The sequence below is a fragment of the Ursus americanus genome, chromosome 12 (assembly GCF_024610735.1).
Source record: "Ursus americanus isolate L20-20 chromosome 12, mUrsAme1.1.p, whole genome shotgun sequence".
In the NCBI taxonomy this organism is placed as follows: domain Eukaryota; kingdom Metazoa; phylum Chordata; class Mammalia; order Carnivora; family Ursidae; genus Ursus; species Ursus americanus.
In genome coordinates this window covers 5,928,352-5,942,202 of record NC_142138.1, presented here as the reverse complement: position 1 = coordinate 5,942,202, position 13,851 = coordinate 5,928,352, and positions in this window count along the sequence as shown.

The window sequence follows — 13,851 nt, the reverse complement described above, 5'->3', positions numbered from 1 at the left end:
GTATGGGCCACTAGGGACAGCCGCTGGGAGCAAGCAGTCTACTCCTCCCAGGGAAACCTGAAAACACGAATTGCTTCCAGGGCCTGCCTGGCTCCCCAGACTCAGGGGAACAGCCGCTCGCTCTTCATCCCCGTCCCTCTCTGCACAAAGGTGGCACAGGCTCAGCCAGGGTCATGGGCTGGTCATCAGGGGCCTAGGGCCTGGCCCCGGGCTTTGCCCTCCCTTCCCGCAGAGTCTTTTTCTTCATCTCTTTAATGGGGATAATAAAACTGTTTCCGGCACAGCTTGCAATGGGTTTCGATGAGCTGGTGCAGGTAAAAATGCTTTGCAAAGCCAGGCCCAGCACCCAGGTTGGCTGTTATTGCCGTGCCCACGGGTGGCAGGGAGCAGCCTTCGAGCAACTGGGGGCCTGCTGATGCTTCGGCACGGAGGGTCACAGAGTTCAAGGTGGCCTCTGGGGATGAGCAAGGGCAGGCCTGGACCACTGCTGTGCACATCTCGAAATTGGTACAGTATCCGGGAGACAATGGGAGCCACTGAGCCAGCTGTGTGACCTTGAGCGTGTGAGTGGAGTTCTCTGTCGTGCAGTCACCCTAGGATTAGAGGAGCTGACATGCGCAGGCGCCGAGAGCCACGTCTGCAACACAGAAGTCAGAGCAGGCCAGCATTACAGTACTTGCTGGATCGGTGACCTTGCAGATGACCCCGGCTGCTCTGTGAAGTGTTGGGGTCGGTGGGTCCTGGACTAGGACAAGACAGGAAGAGGGGCAGAGCAGGAGAGAGGCTGGCTCTCGGGAGTTGATTTTCATACTGCAGGCTGTACCTGAGACTGGTCCTGAGTCTGAGTTCTCAGGAGAGGGGAGGGTGGAGGAGATGTGCCCACTGTCACAGAGATCTGAACAGTGCTTCCTCGGGGGCCTAACTAACTTCAGACCTAGAGGATGCAGGGAAATTTGCAGCAGGAGGCTGGGCTCAGGTGTGGGGCTGGGCTCAGGTGTGAGGGGCTGTCACCAGGCCAGCTGAGGCACCAGACTCGGCCCTGTGGGCAGCCGAGAGCCCCCAGGCAGCTTTAGAACAAAGTGGTATGAAGTAATATAAAAGCCAGATGCCCTGGGCCCAATCTCTTCCCCCCACTGAGTCTCAGTTTTCCCATCAGCAAAATGGGAGACAACAACCCTGATTCCACAGAGTTACCATGAGGACTTAAGGTATATGGGTTCAAGAAGACACATTATAAATTATTTGGAATAAAGTGGAACATTGGATCTGGAAGCGTTAAGAGCGCCTCCCCTACGTGTGTCTTTCAACTATGAAAAGTGAAAAGTCCCGAGATACTATACCAGATCCTGGAATCTGCAGCTAAAATCCTTTTATCTTATTTTCTACTCTGGCCTTTTTCTGCATGATTTTCCAAAGAGACTAACACCTTTCAAGGAATAGGGAGGTCGAGTGATTTATTGCAAAGAGCAACAGGCCTGGGCCCGAGACTCTCTTTGGCTACTTACTGGTCACCTTTGGTTGGGCATGTCACTTAACCCTCGTTCTTACTTGCCTCTCTGGGAAATGGGACTCGAGTTAACTTACTTGATAGCTTGTCACGGTGACCAAGACCACAGGCCAGAAAAGCTTCGTTTCTGCAAAGCCAACATCAATGCACATTATTACGCTTGTTGAAAGAGGAAAGGAGTATGTTCCTAGAATTCTACAGTGCCCCAATCTTCACTCAGGGCCCCCAAGTGGTGTAAGTGGAAGATTCTGGCTACTTCAAGCCCCAAAGTGGGTTCTGGTCCCACTTTGCCACTGATTCCATCATAACACTAGGCCAATGACACCCCCTTTCTAAAGTTCAGTTTCCCCATTTGAAAAAAGCAGAGCTTAGAGCAGCTGATCTTTAAAGAATCTTCTAGGTCTTACAGGCTGGAATGCCAAAATCTCCCTCCAACCTCCAACCTCTTAACTCTGCTCCTAGGCTTTGGAACACCCGCTCTAAAATGCTGGTTTGCGCGACATGCTAAGGCTCAGAGCCTCGCTGCTGCTGTGAGCGGTGCGTAGCCTGGCGGCCTGACTTGTAAGAGGGCCATTACTTCTCCAGGGCAGCAGGAGCTCCAGCTCCATGGTGATCAAATCCAAAATGCACAGTAGGGGCTTCCAAGTTGTGCTGCAGACCCCTGACCTCCCTCAGCCCCACGTCCGTAAGACTACCTCCCTAGGGCGCCTGGGGGCTCAGTCTGTTAAGCAGCTGCCTTCGGATCGGGTCCTGGAATCGAGACGCATGTCGGGCTCCCTGCTCGTCAGAGAGCTTGCTTCTCCTTCTCCCTCTCCTCTACCCCTTGTTTGTTCTCTCTCTCTCTCTCTCTCTCTCTCAATTAAATACATAAAATCTTGGGGCGCCTGGGTGGCTCAATCGGTAAGCGTCTGCCTTTGGCCCAGGGCCTGATCCCCGGGTCCTGGGATTGAGCCCCGCATCAGGCTCCCTGTGCTGCTGGGAGGCTGCTTCTTCCTCTCCCACTCCCCCTGCTTGTGTTCCCTCTCTCACTGGCTGTCTCTCTCTCTGTCAAATAAATAAATAAAATCTTTAAAAAAATAGATACATAAATACATAAAATCTTAAAAAAAAAAAAAAAACAACACCCTCCTACCTAATTGTCCTTGCCCGGCCCCAGAAGCCTCGTCTACCACTCCAAGTGCATTCAAGCAGAGCCCATCTTTCAACTGAGGTCCAAAGGCACCCCCAGGTATGTGGTGGTTGTGGCCTAGAGAACAGGCTCGGGTGGTGTTTGAAGTGGGGGCAGGGAGAGCAGCCGTGGGAGTGTGAGATGTGCGAGGGTGGGCGAGAAGGAGCCACCAGGGAGGATTTTCCCTGAGAGATGGCTACAGACCTCCGCGGGCCCTGTACATGTCAGGGAAGGAGGGCGTGGGGACGTGCTCGAGGACGCGTCTGGGCCCTGTGAAGCCCATGAGCTAGGAGGTGTTAGGGGACGTGGGTCTGAGGGAAGTCAGGGGCCTGGAGCACTATTTGGAAGTCCCTACTGTGAATTTTCGGTTTGATCAGCAACTGTCACTAAAAGTCTTTTCTTCCAGAATCTGGGAAAAACCTTGCGTCTCTGGGTTACTGAGGCTCATGAGGAATGCAGGCGGTGTAGCTGGGCCAGAGAATTCAGGAGGCACAGAGGGCTGAGCCAACTCTCACAGCAAGCCTGGGCCCGTCAGCCAGAGCGGGAAAGAGAAACAAACACAGGCCGCCGGATCCGGAGCAGGCACGAAGCCCCCGCCGGAGGAGCCCTGAACGTCCACGCTCGGCCCCCACCTTCAGGGGCTGCCTGCTGGCGGGCACATAGGCTGCTAGCTCAGACCCATGGTAGAAGTTCCACCAGGGATCTCATCGTCCACCACCTCTTCAAGCACCCCTGGCCCCGAGCTTCCCAGGGACACAGGCCAACCAGAAGAGGCGCTGTGCCTGCCGGGGTTATTCTCCATGAAGCCGCTCCCTCCTTCTCAGAGACAGCTGCCCAGCCCTCTGCTCTGGCTCCAACACCGCACTTCCCTTTCAGCTTTTGAATTTCAAAGCAGACCTGACTGCAAACAGATGGATGGGGTCATAAAAATCCCCCAAGCAGGGAGCAAAGAGGCTCATGGTCGTAAAAGAGAGACTCCTTTGGAAGAACGAGTCTCTGCACCCACGCCGGGTTCCCACCACTCTGGGCACCCACATCCTCTTTGCTGCTAACACACCAAGCACGCTGTCTTCGCCTTCACCTGTCCATATCCCACCTGGCTTTCAAGGCTCAGCACCGGTCCAGGATCTCCCAGGCAACCTTCTACCACCTCCTCTCCCGGACCCTAACCTCTCCAGCCCCCAGCCACCAGACCACTCTTGCCTTTGCGCTCCTACGGTCCTCCTCCCCATACGCTTTCACCTACTACAGACATCTTGGCATTGCTGGCAGGTTGTTTTTTTGTTGTTGTTGTTTTGTTTGTTTGTTTACATATCTTATCTCTGTAAATAGATTTGAAGTTTAAGATCAGAAAACACCTTACCCTTCAATGTTGGACCCAAGACTGATGCTGAGTCAATGCTAACTGGATGCTTTTCATGAAAATGCAACTGTATATAGCTTAAATGATAGTAGACAGAAGGTGGGTGGAGACAGTATTACCTATAAGCAGCTGCTGTGGGGACTTATTACTATGCAACACAGGAAGTGTCATTCTACTGAGCAGCGGGGGAGCCATTTCCAGGGTGCACGCCAAGTAGGAAGTGACGTCACTCAAAGAGATGCCATATTATGTCCAGAGTGAAGAAGAGCCATTGACAGAGGGAACAAAGATAGGACAAAGAGCAAGGAGGTCAGAGAGGTGAAAGGAGTGGGGGAACTTATACAGGTTTAGGATCAGATAATCCTGAGTTCGATCCCAGTTTACCAACTGTTTGACCCTGTGCCAGCGCCTCAGACTCTGAGCCTCGGTTCTGTTATGTGTAAATGGGAATGATAATGAGACCGACCTGCAGAATCGTTGTGAGGTGTGAGTAAGATAACGGTGCTAAGGCTGGCTAAGTGTTATCAAAGAGAGCCCCGCGGGCCGGGCAAATGGGAGGGAGCCATGTCTGGATTAGCAAGAAGCACTGACATCCAGTCTAGCTGGAGGAAGTGAAGACTCCTCAGAAAGTGGCAGATAATTGTTCCCATGGAGGGAGGGCTCGCAACGTGCCACCCGACACGGAAAGAACAGTTCCATCTTCACACTGCCCTTGAGAGTGAAGATCACTGTCCCTGCTTTCAAACGAGGAAACTGAGTTTCCAAGAGGTTCAGTTATTTGCCCGGGGTCACCCAGCCAATGTTGAACTCCAGGACCTGCACGCTTAATCTCCCCCGCCCCACCCTGTACTTGAGAGAAAAGTTGCACAATAGAGACTAAGGAACAAAAGTGTAATCCAATCTTGCTAGAACTTCTCCTGGTGTCTGTACATCATGGCTGATCCCAAAGACGAAGACAGCATGTCCCAGTTCAGAAGAAGGAAACCAGACCACCCCTGCAGGACTCACTGAGGGATAGAAAACACCCATATGCCCCCGTCCCCAGCCAACCAGCATGTGGGTAGAGCTGAGGCCAGAGGACCTTCGGAGTGGTGGGGAGGGGGGTGGTGAAGCGGTGAGGAGCAGATTAGCAGAGCAGGAGCTGTGGGGGAAATGGGACATGCCAGCCAGGGAGGGCTTTGCCCATGGCACGGAGGAGCTCAGTGTCCCTGAAGAAATCCACACATATGTCCCCAACCAGAGAAAGAGCCAACATTCGGCTGTCTGCCATCCAGAGGACACCGATGTCCTCTTTTTCTTCATCTCACCATCCTGCCCAGCCTGGCAGGGGCCATTGGCAGCCTCCAGTAAGGCAAAGCGGTAACAGGGCTTACTCTGAGCTGAGCTGGGGGCAGGGGTGAGGGTTGGGGGAGACAAACATGTTGAATTTGTAGATTGTTTTTGTAGAAATGTAGATTGATTTTGATCAGATGAGAGTCTTAATCCAGGAAAATGAGACCCTTCTAGCCCAGATAGTGATGGGAAAGCTATCGGATCCACACAGGACATGGTCCAGGGACGGCAAGGGACCATATAATCAGCTGAAGGGAGTGGTTGGGGAAAAGAAATTCAAGTCGTTCTCTCCTCGTACCCCACTGAGTCAAACCGGATCCATCGGAAGGCGACCTTTGGAAACCAGCCCAGTGGAGTTGGCCACATAAGCAGCATCGGGCAGGACCAGGTGAGCAAGAGTCCAGAGCAGGCCGTCACGGAGAGTTGGCTCTCAGCAGCCCTGGTAAGTTCTTACGTGTTAGGTTGTGAACAGCATGAGGGACCCACCTCAGAAGTTACTGACGTGCTGCTTCTGAGCCAGCGAACCCAGAGATGATCGTGTTAGTTCCGTAGCAGACTCTGTGTAACTTCCATTCCAGGGTATGGTTCAAACTCTCTTGAAATGAAAGTCCAAGTTATACATTAAAAAAAAAAAAGAGTCTGGAGATTTTGTTGTGTGGATACATCCAAACGGGGTAGATCGTCCAGATTCTGGAGTCTGGAGAGAACCAAGTCATCGTCGAGAGGCCCCAACACATGGCAAAACATCGGCTCAAAGGACTGTCCGTATGAGACCCTTGTAAATGGCTTCTCTTTGGCTCAAAATGAGAACTTGACTCAACCGTGGCACTCAAGCTCTTGTCTCACATGGAAAGGGCCAGTACCGACCATGGACAACCATCCTCCTGGGGCCCTCATTTTCCGGGCGGTCCTGTCCAGGGCACTGGGCGTGATTTTCTCCCACACTCTGCCTGCGGATGGCCCTGAGAGGTCAGTGCGGCCGGCCCTGTTTTATAGACGTGGACACTGAGGTTTGGAAAGATGAGGGACCTTTTCTGGACCCTTTTCTGGGTCTGCAGCTAGGAAGTGGCTGCAAGAATGAGAATTCAGGCCTATAAGACTCTAAATCTTTGCTTTTCCAACTACCCTGAGTGGGAGTCTGGTCCAGCCTCAGCCCCGCCTTTTGGAGCCTCAAACTCTGTCATGTTCCCATCTTACTCACTGTTGGCCCCTGGCCTGACTCCATCTTTCAGAGAACTGTCCCTAGGTTGCCAGGCAGAACCCTTCCTTTTCCCGTGACCCCCATCATGCTACACCACTTGCCCCCTTACAGCTCGCGTCACTCTGACTGACGGAATCACATTCACAGGTAGCCAGCTATATTTTTTAACGGCTCCTTCTGCTCGAGACCTCTTCTCCATCCACTCTCACTCCTTTGGTGACCTTAGCCAGTCCCACGGCTCTAAATAATCTGTGACGGGTCCCCAAGCTACACACCAGCCCCGCCTCTGCCCTGACATCCGGACAATACTGCAAGCTCTGCACTTGCGTGTCAGACAGCATCTCCCAGTCACTACATTCAAAACCAAGCTTGTGCCTTCTGCCCCTCACCCGTTCCTCCCTCCACGACCCACCTCAGTATACGGTGCCAGCATTCCCTCGGTCCCTGGGAGCAGACTCTGTGGAGTTGATCGTGACTGCTCTTCCCCTCATCCCCTGCATCCTTTCCATCCTGTGACTTCTACCATCAGAATCTATGCGGAAAAGGGCCACTCTCACCCCCACGACTACCCTGGCCTGAGCCACCCTCATCTCTCTAGCCTCCCGACTGACTTCCCTGTTGCTGCCAACCCCAGTCTACACCCCACAAGGTCACATGATCCTTTTCAACGAAATTAGATCATGGCAGTCCCCAGCCCGGAATCCCCAGTGCTTTCTCATCAGACTCCATGAACTCAGCATTGCTTACCCCAGCCAAGCAGGCCCTCCCTGATCCAGGTCCTGTCTGGCGCCTCTCCCTGCCCTCCTCTTGCTTACTCCAAGCCAACCGTACTGCTCCTCGTCATTCCTTGAACAGTGGTAACACCTTTAAGTGTTAGGACTTGGTGCTTGCTGTTCTTTCTGACCAGAATGTTCTTCCCCCAGATCTTTATTGACTTCCTCTCACCGCCCTTCACCCCTCTGCTTACCTGCCACCTTCTCAGAGAAGCCCCCCTGGCCATCTGCCGGAAGCATTGCCCTAGGGCTCTCTCTACCCACCCTCACACTGCTACTCGCCACCTGTCATTCTACTCTCCACTGTGCCCAGCGCCTCTAGAACTGGAACTAGAGCCCCCATGGCTCACACTGCTCCACACACTCCCTGCCCCATCTCCACGGGCCGAGTCAGAGCTCGCACTCAAAACATTCTTGTGGTGTGAATGTTGAAAAGTTCCGTTTGTGGTGAAATTAGGGTTACATATTTTAACAAGAGGTATATAATTACAGGCACATTGGAGGTCTGACCCCAGATCTCAACTCAGGGACTGACCTATTGGCCGGATCTCAGATGCATGCTCAGGTCTGTGCCTGGTGAATGTGCTCATGTCTGTTCCTGGAGAACCCTGAGGACCCACTGATGAATTCATGCTCCTTGGGATATGACTAGAGTCTGAAGTAAATGACTTTCTTTGTGGCCCTGTGTGAGTGGCCCACCAGTTAACAGCAGGGTTTCTTTTTTTTTTTTTTAAGATGTTATTTATTTATTTGAGACGGGGGGAGGGGCAGAGGGTGGGAGAGAGAGAGAGAATCTGGAGCAAGTCCCCACAGAGCAGGAAGCCAGATGGGGGGCTTGATCCCAGCACCCTGAGATCCTGAGCGGAAACCAAGAGCCAGATGCCCAACCCCTGAGCGACCCAGGTGCCCCTACCGTAAGGCTCTTCAGCAGGGACTACCACCCCACCCTTGCATTAAGAAGGGTTCTGGGTTGCAGGGACAGGAACCAGCACAGAAACAGTAACAGTGGCCATGAAAACGATTATTGGTTGAGCTCACCTCTCGGTTCAGCCCCGTGCTGAGCATTAGGGATGCTGGGTGGTGAGTCGAACACAGGCCCCACCTGCAAGGGAGTGACAGTCCAGTGGGGCATAAATAGATACGTTGAGGGTGGCGATTTCCAGATGGGAAAAATCAGGCCCAGTGAGGGAAACTTCATGCAAGTTAGTGACCAGGTCAGAGAACCGCACCTTGATAAGGGGGATGAGAGGAGGCTGGATTTGGGGGAGGGGGACCTCCATTTTTTGTGTCAGGCTCTAGGTTTTGTGCTGTATTTGGAAGGCCTCATTCTAGTCGCCCCGTAACCCTAAATAGGATTGTTATTCTCTTCTGTTACAGATGGCAAAAGTAAGACCCAGAGGGAGGGCAGAGGAAGCCCACAGGCTCCTCAGGAATGATGGAACTCACCTCCTCAGAAAGCCAAGGGGAGATTCAAAGTAAGAAGAGAAGGAAGAGACAGGGCCACAGGAGAGGTGGGGCAGGGAAGGGAAGACAGGCAGGAAAAGTAGACTTGCCCTCTGTCAGTCATTTGGCCTGAGTCTGACTGAGGGAGGGGAAAGGTTACCACCTCGGCCTCCTCCTCTTAATTACCAAGGGCCCAGGACAGACCCACATCTGTGTCCTGCACAGTCTGGGGAAACAAAGAAGGAGGACTACAAACCCTGGTAAGGCTACTAGCAGAAAGAACCCCTCAGGGCTTCCAGAACACCCAAGAGGGGCCCCACTCTGCTTGGGGAAGCAGAGTAGAATCAGGGAAGACTTCCTGGAGAAGGCATGACAGGAGTGCAATCATGAAGAAGAGTTCTGAAATCAAAGCCACACAGTTGAGCAGACAGGAAAGTACAAATTCAGTCAGCCTCATCAGGACACAGGACACCCACCCCCACCCCTGCTCTCTGTCTGGTCCTTGGACAGTCTTCTCATTCTGCTGCCTTTCCCCACTCCTGTGGCTCTCACTCACAAGGGAAGACCTTTGCCTCCTACTTCACTAAGGCCTTTGGTTGGAAATTCCCCAACCTTCTGCTCTGCCCCAACCCCAATATGCCAGCCAAACTGACTGCTTCTGTGTCCTCATAATGGGGGATCCCCCTCTTCCTTTTCAAGGCCAGCCCCTCCTCTCCTACCCGGGGCCCTCCCCTCTCCCTCGCCTCCTCCAGGGCCTCAACACCTCAGCGGACCCTCTCTCCTTCACCTTCAGACTCCACCTCTTTTTTGGCTCCTTGCTTCAGAATAAAACAAGGCTCAAATACTTTCCACCCTCTCACACTGCTCCTTCAAGCCATCAAGGAATTAATAAAACAACTTGACCCTAAGATCGAAAACTTTAGCAGGCATCTTCTGAGTTCTCCAAAGAGCATCTGTGCCTTCATAGTTGATTGTGATTTCATTACAAATTTACTCTCGGGGTTGAATATGAAAGTCACTACTCACATATTTTAATAAAATTTGTCATTTGGGCTCCCTGTGGAAAGCACCATCAACCCTGGGAGGCAGACTCGCAGTGGGAAGGCGTTCTCAGTGAGTGAGCACGTGCAGAGGCCTGGACACAGGCTCTCCCTCCCCCGTCTGGCCCTGCTCACACAGCCATGTGTTTGTCCAGTGGATTCAACCCTCACCAAAACCTCATGTTCGGCTGAAAAATGCTCCAAGCACGTTTTAACATGTTTTCATAGACCTCATCGTTATACACTGAGCAAAACAAAACAAAAAAAGAAAAATGGCCCAATCATTACATCCATGTTTTCATACAACTCAAGGGTAAAGAGTCAAGTTAACCTCATTCATTAAATCAGTTGTTTGTCTTCAAGCTCATTAAATGCGCTGTTGGATGGTGTCATTCAGTAAAGGTGCCTTCCCAGCTTGGATGCTTCTTGCAGTCATGAATTAGACCCTGCCATCGGTACACTGTAGAGATTCGGCAAGGGTTTTGTTTTGTTTTCTTTTAATTTGCTGACTTCACCTTTCATGTATAGTCTAAGGCTGTCCATAAAAGAAGAATTTAGAAGATTTGTATTTGCCTCCTTGATTTAGACATGGATTTTAAAAATTAGAATTTATTTTAAAAATGATCTCAAGTTATACCACCCCAGCCCCACTAAATTGTGAGCTTCCGGGAACTGAGACAGTCTCTGATTCATCTCTCTCGCTCACGTCAGCACTTAGCACGGGATCCGATCCTATATACCAGTCAGTAACTGCTGCGTAACAGTAAATGCACGGCGTAACAAACCGCCCGAAATGCAGTGCTTTCAAATAACGGACATTTATTCCCCTGCGCGTGAGACTGCAGGTCAGCTTCAGCTGGGCTCCTTAGTCTCAGTTCAGGCTGAAGGTCATCCAGGTAAGGGGCAGGCTGCAAGGCTGGGTTCAGGTCTGGTCCACACGTGTTCACTCTAGGACAGTCTGGAGGTGCAGTGGTTTCTAGACCCGTTCTCCTCACGGCAATCAGTGGAAGGGTTCTGCTGTCATAGTCACCAACTTGCCATTGGCCAAATCAAGTCACACAGACAAATCCAATGTCATATGAAGGAGTGTGCTCGCCTCACTGCAAAAGAACATGGCATAAAAAAGAATTGACGCCAATATCCCTCACACTTTTCCCAAAAAAATCGAAGAGGAAGGAACACTTCCGAACTCATTCTATGAGGCCATCATTGCTCTGATACCAAAGCCAAAGACCCTGCAAGAAAAAATTACAGACAAATATCCCTGATGAATATTGATGTAAAAACCCTCAATGGAATACCGGCAAATGGAATTCAATAGAACATTTAAAGAATTAAACAGCATAACCAAATGAGATTTATTTCTGGAATATGGGGATGATTCAACATATGAAAATTAATTAATATAATATACCACATTAACAGAATGAAGGAAAAAAGCCTACATGATTTTTTCAACTGATGGTAGAAAAAAATCCTTTAACAAAATTCAACACCTTTTTGTAATAAAAACACTCAACATATAGAAAATCCTAAAGACTCTCCCAAAAAACTGTTAGAACTAACAAACAAACCAATTACTAATTTAAATAAATAAATAAATAAATAAATAAATAAATAAATAAAAGTAAAGTTGTAAGATACAAAATCAATATACAGAAATCAGTGCATTTCTAGACACTAATAATGAACTATCAGAAAGAGAAATTAAGAAAACAATCCCATTTACAATTGCATCAAAAGGAATAAAATACCTAGGAATAATTTTAACCAAGAAGATAAAAGATCTATACACTAAAAACTGTAAGACATTGATGAAAGAAATTGAAGGAGACACAAATGAATGGAAAGGTATTCCACGCTCACGGATTGGAAGAATTAGTAATGTTAAAATGTCCATAACATCCAAAGCAATTTACAGATTCAATGCAATCCCCATCAAAATTCCAATATCATTTTTCACAGAAACAGAACAAACAGTCCTAAAGTTTGTATAGAACCATGGAAGACCCCAAAGAGCCAATACAGTCTTGAGAAAGAAGAAAGCTGGAAGCATCATGCTTCCTGACTTCAAACTGTATTACACAGCTGTAGTAATCAAAACAGCATGGCAATGGCCTAGAACGGGACACAGTGTAACAGAATAGAGAGCCCAGAAATAAAACCACACACATATGGTCAATTAATTTATGATAAAGGAGCCAAGAATATACAACAAGGAAAGGATAGTCTATCCGTAGATGGTGGGGGGATAATGTTATACACAAAAATCAACTCAAAATGGATTAAAGACTTAAACATAAGACTTGAAACCATAAAACTCCTAGAATAAAACATAGGAGTTAAGCTCCTTGACATTGGTCTTGACAATAATATTTCTTGGATTTGACAGGCAAAAGCAAAGGCAACAAAACCAAAAACAAGCGGGACTGCACCCAACTAAAAAGCTTCTGACTAGCAAAGGAAATCATTAGCAAAATGAAAAGGCAAGATATATATCTGATAAGGGTTTGATATCTAAAATACATAAGTGTGGAGGGTGCTTAAGATTCTCTCTCCCTCTGCTCCTCACCCCCCACTAAAAAAAAAAAACTTTTTTAATTAAAAAAAATGAAAAGTGTTAACTTAAAAAGAAAGAAAAAATATATATAAAGAACTCACACAATTCAACTCAACATCAGCAAAAATAATAACAACAAAAAACACTCCCATTTAAAAATGGGCAGAGAATCCAAACATTTTTCCAAAGAACTCACACAAACAGCCAACAGGTGCATGAAATGTACTCAACATCATTCATCATCAGGAAAACGTAAACTGCAATGAGATATCACCTCCCACCTAACAATGGCTATTATCGAAAAGACAAGAAATAACAAGTGTTGGAGAGAATGCGGAGAAAAGGAAATCTTGCGCTGTCGGTGGGAATGTAACGTGGTGCAGCCACTGCGGCAAATAGTCTGGAGTTTCCTCAAAAAAGTTAAAAATAGAACTACCATGTGATCCAGCAATTTTATTTCTGGGTATTTCTCCGAAGGAAATGAAATCACTATCTTTAAAAGATATCTGCACTGCAGGCTTATTCCAGCATTATTTACAAGAGCCAAGACCTGGGAACAACCTACGTGTCCCTCAGCAGACGAGCGGGTGAAGAGAGTGTGGTGTATGTATGCCGATTTCAGCCAGGAGAAAGAAGGAAATCCTGCCATTTGCAACAACGTGGACGGACCTTGAGGGCATTACGCTAAGTGAGATCGCTCAGACAGACAAACACTGTATGATATCACTTATATGTGAAATCTTAAAAAAAAAAAAACTGAACTCATAGATACAGAGAACAGATCAGTGTTGCCAGAGTAAGGAGCAGGGGGCAAGCAAAATGGAAAAGAAACAAAACCCAAAAACCCACTCAACAAACTAGGAATAGAAGGAAGACGCCTCATCCAAACACATGCCGTGTGCGGAGCGCTCACAGCTACCATCACACTCAGTGGTGAAAGACAGAACGCTTTTCCTCCAAGATCGGGAATAAGACAAGGATGTCCGGTTCGGCCACTCCTATTCAACATAGTACTGGAAGTCCTAGCTAGGGCAATGAAGCAAAACAATAAGATAAACTAATCAAAATAAATGGCATCCAACCTGGGAAGGAAAAAGTAAAATCATCTCTGATTATGGGCGACGTGATCATCTACGTAGAAGATCCTAAAGATGACCCCGCCCCCACAGTCACACCCCCTGCCCGAGTACGTTCCACGTGAAAGAGGGAGGTGAGCAGAACATCTCATTTCTCAGGCAGACGGAGCTCAACAAGAAGAGAAGGCGGGAGGGTCCCACTTGGTCCCCGTGGTCTCACTGGCTGAGTCACTTGCCTTCCTTTGAGGGGAGGCAGAAAAAGAGGAAGCTTCTCATCTTGACGAGGGTGGGAGGGCTTATTCCACGAGCCGAGGTAGAACACCAGGAAGAGAGAACGGCTGTCCCTACAGATGTGTCCAAAACCAAGCTCACGGTCTTCTTCCCCAAA